Source organism: Saccostrea echinata, unplaced genomic scaffold (genome assembly GCF_033153115.1).
Source record: "Saccostrea echinata isolate AGI-Se365-2 ecotype Australia unplaced genomic scaffold, CSIRO_AGI_Sech_v1 ptg000001l, whole genome shotgun sequence".
NCBI lineage: Eukaryota > Metazoa > Mollusca > Bivalvia > Ostreida > Ostreidae > Saccostrea > Saccostrea echinata.
Window position 1 is genome coordinate 32302078 of NW_026889750.1, and position 11884 is coordinate 32313961.

Here is an 11884-nt window from a genome sequence, read left to right on the forward strand (position 1 = left end):
GCGTCAAGCCATGACACATTCTGCAGCTGGTTAAGAGCAAACACCATCTTTATGTCACCGACATAAAAAAAAATCACAGTCACGTATTCTTTCAGACTATTCATCCAAAACATCATATTCTAAGTGACCTCGATTTAAGTCAAGGCCATTACACACTCTGGATGATATATTTATCATCTTTTCAGTGAAATGCAAATGCATGCAATTTTTTTCTATTACAAAAGTATAGACCTTTTTCTTTATTTGTTTGTATGTTGTTTAACGTCCCTTTCGAGAATTTTTCAATCATATGGAGACGCCACCATTTGCCGATGGAGATCTGCAAATTTTGACCTATACTCGGCACACATGGCCATTTAGCAGTGAGGGATCTTTTTCGTGCCAGCACCTACTGCCAGACGGACCTCAGTTTGTACGGTCTCATCCGAAGGATCAGTCTCTGCGTCCCACAGTGGGATTCGAACCTGCGACGTAAGGATCAACTCCATAATCCACGACTCTAGAGCAGACACTCTTACCACTGCGCCACTTGGGCGACTAGACCTTTTTGAATTTTACACTTATTATATCAGTGACCTTGAACTTTCCTAAATGACCTATGTTAAGGTCAAAAACAACCTTTGAACAAATTATGGGCTTCCAGTGATACCCAATGACAAAGATATACCTGAAAAAGAATATTGCACTTTTCTGTCAGTGACCTTGAACTTGCCAGAAAGACCTTGGATCAAGGTCAAAACACATTCTTGGATCATAAGCAATCTCTGTATCAAGTAAAAGCTTCCAGTGATTTTATATAACAAAGTTATAGCATGTGGAAAAAAATAATATTTATCTGCCAGTGACCTTGAACTTGCCGAAAAAACCTTTGTTCAAGGTCAGGAAAACCCATCTCAAGCAATCCGAGAAAAAGTTTCCTGTGTTCCTCCCACCCCTTATAAATTTATAATCCAGGCACGAATTTTGCCACTTCTTCTGCCAGTCTAGTACTATGTTATCTCAAACCGGTGGATCATAAGCAATCTTTGTTCCAAGTATGAGCTTCAAAAGTTATAACACTACAGTAATCTTACAGTTTTCTGTCAGTGACCTTGAACTTACAGGAATGACCTTGGATGAAAGTCGTGTCAAACCCTTTAATTTTGTCATAAGCAATTTCTGTATCAAGTATGATACTTGCTGTTTTTTTCCAATGACCTTGAACTTGCTGGAATGATGTTGGATCAAAACCATGACACACCTTCGGATCATTAGTAATCTTTGTACCAAGTATGACCTTCCAGTTTCTTCATAACAAAGTTATAATATCCTTGGCGAACTATCACGTACAGACGGACTGCTAGGCAGACGGACAGTGTGATTCCAAAAGACTCAAAACACCCCCACCTCAAACCCACACACTTCGTTTGGGGGGATATATAAATTCCTTTGTTAAATTATGAACACTCTTTCCGGCCCAAACCTTCTCCCTGGAATCAATATTTGAAAAAAAAATGAATGTATGCTATGTTGGAAATTTTCTCATTCTAGTCCAGGGATTCTTGAGAATACTATTTTCAAATGACCCCATGCGCGGATCTAGAGGGGGTTGGGGGCAGTTAAATGTATATACTAAACAAGAGGCCCATGGGCCACATCGCTCACCTGAGTAACTTTGGCCATGCTGTTCATTACCAGACTTCCCCCCTTGTAATACCTATTGTGGCCCCACCCTACCCCCAGGGGCCATGATTTGAACAATTTAGAATCTACACTACCCCAGGATGCTTCCACATAAGTTTCAGTTTATCTGGTCCAGTGGTTTTTGAGAAGAATTTTTAAAGATTTTTCCTATATATTTCAATGTTGAACTTGAGATTCCCCCTTTTGTGGCCCCGCCCTATCCCCGGGGTCATGATTTGAACAATTTAGAATCTACACTACTTGAGGATGCTTCCACATAAGTTTCAGCTTTTCTGGCTCAGTGGTTCTTGAGAAGAAGATTTTTAAAGATTTTTCCTATATATTTCAATGTAAAACTTGTGTTCCCTATTGTGGCCTCGCCCTACCCCCGGGGGATGATTTGAACAATTTAGAATCTACACTACCCCAGGATGCTTCCACATAAGTTTCAGCTTTTCTGGCTCAGTGGTTCTTGAGAAGAAGATTTTTAAAGATTTTTCCTATATATTTCAATGTAAAACTTGGATTCCCTATTGTGGCCACGCCCTACCCCCGGGGGTCATGATTTGAACAATTTAGAATCTACACTACCCCAGGATGCTTCCAAAAAAAGTTTCAGCTTTTCTGGCTCAGTGGTTCTTGAAAAGAAGATTTTTAAAGATTTTTCCTATATATTTCTAAGTAAAACTTGTATTTCCTATTGTGGCCCAGCCCTGTCCCTGGGGGTCATGATTTGAACAATTTAGAATCTACACTACCCCAGGATGCTTCCACATAAGTTTCAGCTTTTCTGGCTCAGTGGTTCTTGAGAAGAAGATTTTTAAAGATTTTTCCTATATATTTCAATGTAAAACTTGTATTCCCTATTGTGGCCTCGCCCTACCCCCGGGGGTCATGATTTGAACAATTTAGAATCTACACTACCCCAGGATGCTTCCACATAAGTTTCAGCTTTTCTGGCTCAGTGGTTCTTGGGAATAAGATTTTTAAAGATTTTTCCTATATATTTCAATGTAAAACTTGGATTCCCTATTGTGGCCTCGCCCTACCCCTGGGGGTCATGATTTGAACAATTTAGAATCTACACTACCCCAGGATGCTTCCACATAAGTTTCAGCTTTTCTGGCTCAGTGGTTCTTGAGAAGAAGATTTTTAAAGATTTTTCCTATATATTTCAATGTAAAACTTACATTTCCTATTGTGGCCATGCCTTACCCCCGGGGGTCATGATTTGAACAATTTAGAATCTACACTACCCCAGGATGCTTCCACATAAGTTTCAGCTTTTCTGGCTCAGTGGTTCTTGAGAAGAAGATTTTTAAAGATTTTTCCTATATATTTCAATGTAAAAATTACATTTCCTATTGTGGCCACGCCTTACCCCCGGGGGTCATGATTTGAACAATTTAGAATCTACACTACCCCAGGATGCTTCCACATAAGTTTCAGCTTTTCTGGCTCAGTGGTTCTTGAGAAGAAGATTTTTAAAGATTTTTCCTATATATTTCAATGTAAAACTTACATTTCCTATTGTGGCCACGCCCTACCCCCGGGGGTCATGATTTGAACAATTTAGAATCTACACTACCCCAGGATGCTTCCAAAAAAAGTTTCAGCTTTTCTGGCTCAGTGGTTCTTGAAAAGAAGATTTTTAAAGATTTTCCTATATATTTCTAAGTAAAATTTGTATTTCCTATTGTGGCCCAGCCCTGTCCCTGGGGGTCATGATTTGAACAATTTAGAATCTACACTACCCCAGGATGCTTCCACGTAAGTTTCAGCTTTTCTGGCTCAGTGGTTTTAGAGAAGAAGATTTTTAAAGATTTTTCCTATATATTTCAATGTAAAACTTGGATTCCCTATTGTGGCCCCGCCCTACTCCCGGGGGTCATGACTTTAACAATTTAAAATTTTCACTTTCCCAGGATGCTTCCACGTGAGTTTCAGCTTTTTTGGCCCAGTGGTTCTTGAGAAGAAGATTTTTTAATGACCCTACCCTATTTTTGTCTTTTCTTGATTATCTCCCCTTGTAAGGGGACTTGGTCCTTTATTTTAAAAATTTAAACTCCCCTTCCCCCAAGGATACTTTGTACCAAGTTTGGTTAAAATTGGCCCAGTGGTTCTTGAGAAGAAGTTGAAAATGTGAAAAGTTTACAGACGGACGGACGGACAGACAGACAGACGGACGGACGACGGACAACGGGTGATCAGAAAAGCTCACTTGAGCTTTCAGCTCAGGTGAGCTAACAAGTAAAACTGACCATCCCCCCCCCCCCCCCCTAGAAAACACGGACCCTTCCTCGAAAACGCGGATCTGTGTTAAAATGGTATGAAAAGTCTTAGGTATGAAGCTTTAAAAGTCAACGACCCCCCCCCCCCTCCCCCATACACACACACAAACGAAATAGGTTTTTCACGTTTGGGAAAAGAGTTTCTTTTGTTTGGCTCGTCAAGAAATTTCTGGGTTGAAATATTTTTTTTTATTGGGATCCCCTCCCCTCCCCCCCCCTCCCCTCCGTGGAAAAAAATTCCTTGATCTGCGCCTGGACCCCATCTAATTTTTTATACATGTATCCGTTAAAAGAGGATGTGACCCTTCATTTGAACAAAACTTTACCAAAAATATTCTGTGTTAATTTTCGTTGTTATGGTCCAGTGGTTCTTGATAAGATAAAAATGAGAAAAAGGATGTATTCACTATTACAAAAGAATTGACCTATAGGAGAGAACAATTTCCCGGAAAAAGTGACATTTAAAAATCAATCTTTATTTGTTGTTTTCTACCGTATATATGTCTAAATTTTTCAAATTTGAATTTTTACAACTAAAATTTATTATTTACAACTTCAGAATAAACCTCCAAAGTTGGCCGAAACACCATTTTGTCCGTTAAAGCGTTGATTTTTGCATAAATTTTGGCCTAGAAGTCCTTCAGGGCAGGCCTGCCCCTAAATAAAATTATGATATTTTGATAGGTTGGGATGTAAGGAATAATTTAAGATAGGATTTTTTTAGGGGCACCCCTGCCCTAGGGTCGAAATTCACAAAAAACCTACAAAAAATAAGTAAACTTGATTTTGACAATCTGCTTCAAATTTATACCGTTCAATCTTGTAGCCACAATAGCTCATTTGATATATGCTCTGCGCTGACCTTTTTTAAATCGTGGGTACTTTATTTTTAAAGTCGGGGGTTCGAATCCACCTGTTGCCACACTTTAATAGTTTTAAATTTTTGCCTTTTCAAAGACTATTTTAATTTTTTTATAGGCTTGTGTATGTTTCTTCAATTATCTATCCTTTATGCATTCCCATTTTTTGATATAAGAAACACTAGAGAGAGAACAAATCGTAACAATCCAATATACAGTTGTCAGTCAGGCGGAACAAGTCTCAGTATAGCACACTTTCCCCGAGGACAAGAATAACTCACTCTGTGTTACTCGATACAGGTATTCTCGGCAGCATTGAGCTGCGATGAATTTCAATTGTATCTATATTCCTTAGAAATTAATCACATTGCTTTTATTCTGTCTGTGCTATTAGTGCTTGTCTGGGTTACATGTAGCACATAAATGTTACGTATTGCTTGAATTATTTGAGCTTAGTATATTTAGAATAACTTACATGTACTTTTGTTTTCAGTCAATGTTTTAAGATCTTAAGTTTTGAAACAGTAGGGCTACATATATCAGTAACTCTACTCCCTTGGATTTCATTTAGGCCCATATGATTTGCACACATTAATTGCATGTTTTTATTATATCCAACGGAAAAGTGTTGTAAAATAAATAGCCTAGACATAAAAAACAGAGTTCCAGAGACAGTAGACATTACCATTATGGACAATGAGAAGTAAAGAAAAATATCATTCAATTGTTACATTTGGAGATAACAAACTCAGAATATCAATGTTCCTCCTACCTCTACTCACTGAAATAAAGATTTATGAAAAACAAATTGTTACATGTATTCAGCCTAATGTCATTAATCGGAACGGAAATCGACAAGCTTTTTGTAGAGAAAAAAAACCAAGCCCGGCCCTATAGGTCAGATCCTATTTATATAGAAGTGATCCTTTACGAGTAGCTTTAGAACAACAACGACGATAATGCTTATATACACCAATATAGCAAACAAAGATGAAGAATTATGAACAGCAAAAGCTTACTTGGGTCTTTAGCTTGGGAGATGAGATACTTATTAAAAATTGAAATTATTTTGTCATTTTTTTTTTACAATCGACGGGCCTGCATTTCAAAGAGAGAGAGAATTTCTAGCTAGGTCTTTGAATAACAGTGAGATCGGTTCAGAAAACCAGGTCCCTAAGAATGTACATGTATATAAAATAGGCAGTGCCTTTCTCTCGGAATTCATCACCTGCTTCTATAAAGCTCCATCCTCACTTGTACTGACATGTACCTGGTAAAACCAACCGACTGCGAAGGAAAACATTCTATTTATTTCGAGGATGGGGGTTTACGTATAGTGATGAGAGGAAATTTATTCACCTATACGTTCATTTAATATGAAAGATTGCTTCTGAGTATTTGTATACGATCGCACGACTTTCGTGTTAATTTATAAAAAGTTAGATTATGAAAGCAAAGAACTAAACTAACATTTGTTGTAGATGAATTAAATAATTATTTAGCCGTTTATAAGGTTTTTTTAACATCTGTAAGAACCACTTTATTTTAAAAAACAAATAATCGTCCTATTATTGGCGCCCATGATATATTAGACTATGTGTTTAAATAAAACATAATTCAGATATCGACATCCAAGAGAACAACACATTTTTTTTCAGTGGCGGAAACAGGAATCTTGAAAAGGGGGCCCGACCAGTTTTGTGTCGGGGTAGGGGCCCAAAGCCACATTATAAACTGATTTATTAAATCTTGTGTATATTTTGGATACAAAAGGGGGCCATGGGCGGATATAGGATTTGTGAGGGGGGGGGGGGGCGTGGATAACTTCGTTCAGGCAGGGGGTCTGGGGGCCGCCTTAAGGCCCCCAGTGGGTCCAGGGCGAAGCCCTGGTGGTGGCCTAGGGCGCGAAGCCCCCGGAAGCTCCTGGGTTTTCGTGAATTTTAAGAGTCAGTAAAACCAGACACAAAAATAGTTGTATTGATTACTTCCTTTACACAAAAGCCTATAAGATATGAATTAAGTTTGTAACTTACAATACTCTAAAGTCTTTGTAGGAATTTCACGTCTGCTTAAGAATAATGTACAAATTTATTAATCATTTGATAATTTTTATTTCAAATTTACTCTTGAGAAAGCAGAAACTTTGTGTATCTCGGAACTTCGTGAATCTCCGAACTTCGTGTATGTCACAAGTCGTTCTGAATCATTATTATTTCAGCAAGGATGCTAGTCAACCTGATATTTGTATGTAACTCTAATGTTATTCCAAAGAGTGTTGTTGTTGTTTTTTTAAATTCCATTCACTGACCTACACATGTATCTCCACCGCAGCCAACGAAACAATATAAACAAACACGCTGTAACGTGCAGTTCCCTTTATAGCAGTATGAAATAAACGAAGCACAATGATACACAAAGAATGTCTGAATATTGAAAAATTAAATATTGCTACGTTTGTTTTTATAAGTATTATACATATATGACAGATACACTGTAGGGTAGGGTGGTGTAATTTCGACCGATTATTTTTTTATATTTAGATTTGTTCAAGTATGTCACTGCCTATTACATGTATTACGCTCAACATTTACTGGATTATTTTTCCTTCGGAATACCTTTTATTGTTCAGATTACATTGTGTTATATGTATTATTCGTCATGATATAAAATAAATGTGTTCGATTTACAAGATATGTGTGTTGGGTAACTTCAACTGCACACGGGGTATTTTCGATCGATGTGCAAATATAAATGAAATTATTCGCGTCATCTCCAATTTAAAAAAAATACATATTCTGTTGTAAAACATAAAAGATTGTGAAAAAATGCTGACAAAAAGAAAAAAAAAGCAATTTTCAAAATGTACCTAATTTGAAGACATTAAGTGCACCAGGTGCCTAGAGACTAATTTACCGATTTATCAAGGCATGCTACAAATATATATATGCGCAGGCATCTAAACCGCATGTAAACAAAACAGATGATTTTTTCACGGTTATAGAACTAGTTTCTACGGAGTATTCTTGTACATAATATTATCCTAATACTTTTTTATACGGATGGTGGTCATGATTTTTTTCTGGTAACAAATAGCATTGCGTCATTTTCATTGGTCGAACTGAGTTACCTGCTGACGCCGTATTCATGCAAAGGGTAACTTCGGCCGATTTCTGTTCAGCTGATTTGCATTTTATTTGTAAAAACTAAATACTATAAATTTAAAAGGTATGAATTTAAGTTGCAAATTTAAACATAGTTGATAAATTTCACGCCAGGAATATCCACTGTGTCTTTCTGTATATACAAGATATTTTTAGAGGTGATAAACTGATAATTCCCCGCAATGGTTTAAAATACTCGTCCGTAATTTTTCGGGCGATAAAGTTTCTTCTTGGATGTAATTTTCCAGTAAAGAAATAAATTTCGCCTATTATTATCAACATTGATTTGTATATGAAAAATGCATTTTCTTTCTGCATAAAATAGATGTGTGTACACTATAATGGGTTATAAACAAATTATTTTAAGGTATTTATTAAGAGTCGAAATTAACCAGGTGGTCGAAGTTACACTCGTCTGTGACCATCCTAACCTATATCCCGACGTTAAAAAAAGTCTTGTATCTATGTAAGTAAATTATTGCATAGTTACACCATTTGATAAATAAATACATCAATCAGTGGATAGGTTTGTAACGTAGACCTTCTGATTTTAAATTCATTTATTTACCTCACTCGGCACACCTCGGCCGATTCGTACCTCATCTGGATGAAGGTGACGGAATCAGCCGAGGTTTGCCGAATGTTATTTACCTTCGACCAGCAGTATTTTTCTTTGCATCATCATAGGAAATTGACAAGTGCTGTCTACCCTTCAAACGAAATCGGGAGACGTTTTCCGCTTTGAATAATTATGAGATAATATTCATAGCCTAGGGAATGCAAGGTTTTCAGACTTGATTTTTAAGAAAACTGATACTTGGTCATAAAATAAAATTACCATTTTTTAATTGACCATTAATTATAAAACCAAAGTATGGCATTATTAATATTAGTCATGTCATATTTTGAAAATTTTAGGGGGGGGGGGGCGTGCGCCCCCAAACCCCACTTAAATCCGCCAGTTGGGGCAGGCCCCCTGAACCTCCTCTAAATCTGTCAGTGTTTTCTTTCATTATACGGACTTGCAGAATAAGCGAAATACTCCAGACATTTAATAAAAATCTCAAACCCGATCTAAAACGCGTTGACAAAGTCAAACCAGACGGTTTTAGTTTTTACGGCATTTTTACAGTGATATGAGAAAAGTCGGATAATTGCTTTGAATTTTAAGAAATAAAGTTCGGCATTTTTCAACCTCGTTCGGTATAATATAATTTACTGATAATTTTTTCCGTTAAGGAGGAACACATGGACGAAGGATAAAAAAAAGAGGTATTCTGCATGTACATGTACACATTATTGCTATAATTGTGTATACTCGGGATTAAACCCAAAATCCTTCGTTACATTGTATTTGGGTATAATTTTCACATGTTCTCAGGCGGATAATCATTTATTTTTATCTGTCTAAAGACAATAATTTCAGTTAATAGAGAAATGTTTTTATTTCGTCGTTTTTTTCCCATCCTTTTGGTTTACACGTTTGTTTTGTACACAAAAGCGTGTGTTCATATACCGCTGTTTCTACACGCTATCGATGTGATCAGGGAGAACATGATATCCTCCAGCAATTTACTTCTTATGAAAACACTCAATGAAAACATATTAGGTGAAAATATATACATCCATTAGTATCTTAGTACCTTAGTATCGACCTGTTTAATTGCGATGTAACCAACCGTAACGATCGCTGGCCAGGACTTGAATATAATTAATTACCGTTATTAAAACAACTCGTCAGCTGAGTGGACCTATATGATTTAAACAGTAAAATAGGGAAATTCCAGAGTTTGAAGTGTATTTATTTTGGGCGCTCTTCCGCATAAACAAATTAAATCGCATTTACGCGTACTTACATGCATGTACCAAAAATTTGTGTCATGGGTAAATTCAATTTATTAGATGAAATAAAACAAATGCATAATATTAATCTTCCTAAACAACACGTTTTTAAAACAATCTATCTGATATAACTGACGGTATAAAATAACAAAGAAAATAAAGGGTTTGTGTTTGTATTTAATTTGGAATGAGAACAAATCTTAACCTGTCAAATAACTTATAAAACATACTTCGTTTTCCAGACACTAATTGCCATGCGTAATCTTCACATGCACTGACCAAGAGGTCACAAGTTTGAAATGTATGGCTTCTCATTGCGTGAGTTTTGTCAACACATGTCGGAGTAGACTATCTAAGCCAATTGATTCCCAAAGAAAACTGCATAGTAAGGGTTCTTTTTTGGTACACTTTTTAACGGGTAAAATTCATTCGACGCTCGATAGAATTTTCAAATACAAGTGAAATATTGAGGCGGTTAAGTTACATGCATCCGACCTAGTATTTTGTATGCAATAATATTGTAAGTTAGGAAGAAAATAATACAAACTCAAAAGTACTTAATTTTATTTTCGATTTTCCTGACAATTAAAAATGTGACCTCTACATACAATTATCATTTTTAATTATATACATCCTGTTTAATGTTCATGAAAGAAATAGCAACTCGTTAAATAATAACATTAGAGAGATAAATAAACTGTTTCTTTAATACGCAAAGAAAGTGGTCTTTTCGGCATTCAAAATGCATTGAATTTGAAGTGAATAAGTGAAAGGCACTTAAGACTAGCTGATTAAAACGAGCGAGTGATAATTAAACAGTAAGACGGAATCATATGAAAGATTCGAAATGATTTTAAAGTAATTTTCCACAAAGTGCAATTATCTCAACAATGCAATGTTTATAAGAATAAATATGCAACTTTCTTGTAATTGAGCGAATAAAATATAAATCGAAATGTACTAGCGACTTAATCAAAGATATGAAATAATCTGAAAGATTCAACATATTTATCCACTCATCACTTAGGTAAAATGTATTTGGAATGGCCATTTTATGGTTTGTTTTGTGTATGACCTTAGGTCGCTGGTTGATTGATCCTCGGTGACCTCCTTTGCCACGCGCTATCGAGGGAGGGGTTACATTATTGTAAACACACGAGGTGAATGTAAAAGGCGTGTACTTAATGGCTGTGAATAGTGTATGTTTAAAGTTTTGTTTTATTTTCTGACTTTATTGTTTGTTTTTATATGATAAGAAGAAAAGGTTATCTTTTTTTCCCTGTTTAGTAGACTGGTTTATCCAAATTTGAAAACAAACGAAATAAAAGGGAAAGTTGTCAGTAAATAATTTGGAAATAAAGCACAAAATACTTAAAAAACCTGATTATAAAGAATATTAGCATCTAATATACCAAGGTTTATTATTTATAGTAAGTTTATTTTAATTACACGCATGAAGAGCTCTTGTTTACTTGCTGAATGAAAACACTTACCTGTATATGTGTTATGCTTCTAGCTCATTTAGAACACAAGACTCAAACAAAATAACATTTTCTTGAGATCAATAAGATGTTAAATAACAACTTTAATTACGGCAGCTATTTCGAAATATTTACCGTTTTTGAGTTATAAAGCAAAAACTTTAAAGGGCCCCAGATCCCTAATTTTAGGGGCCAGACCCTTTTTAGTGGTCTCAAATGAAAGGCCTTAAAATTGTGCACAACTTTTATTCTACATGTTTTATCAAAATATTTTTAGTTTAGAAGATAAAAAGGAAAATATGTGTAAATTTTCGCTCTTTTTGGCGTTCTAATTTTTGACCCCTCTCTAGCGCCATTTTGAATACAGAAATTGAAAAACAAAAACCGATGTGCACAACTTCAGTGCTTCTATTATTTAAATTCGGTAGAATTTCTACTCCAGCTTCAGTAGTCTCTGAGCCTTTGTCTGGAAATGAAGCCCCCTAAATTTTCATTTAAAGGGAGATAACCCAAAAGCGGAAGTGGGTTTTTGAAATGTTTGACAGCATTCTGATAGAATTTTGTAACGTCTTTAAACCCTGCAAATT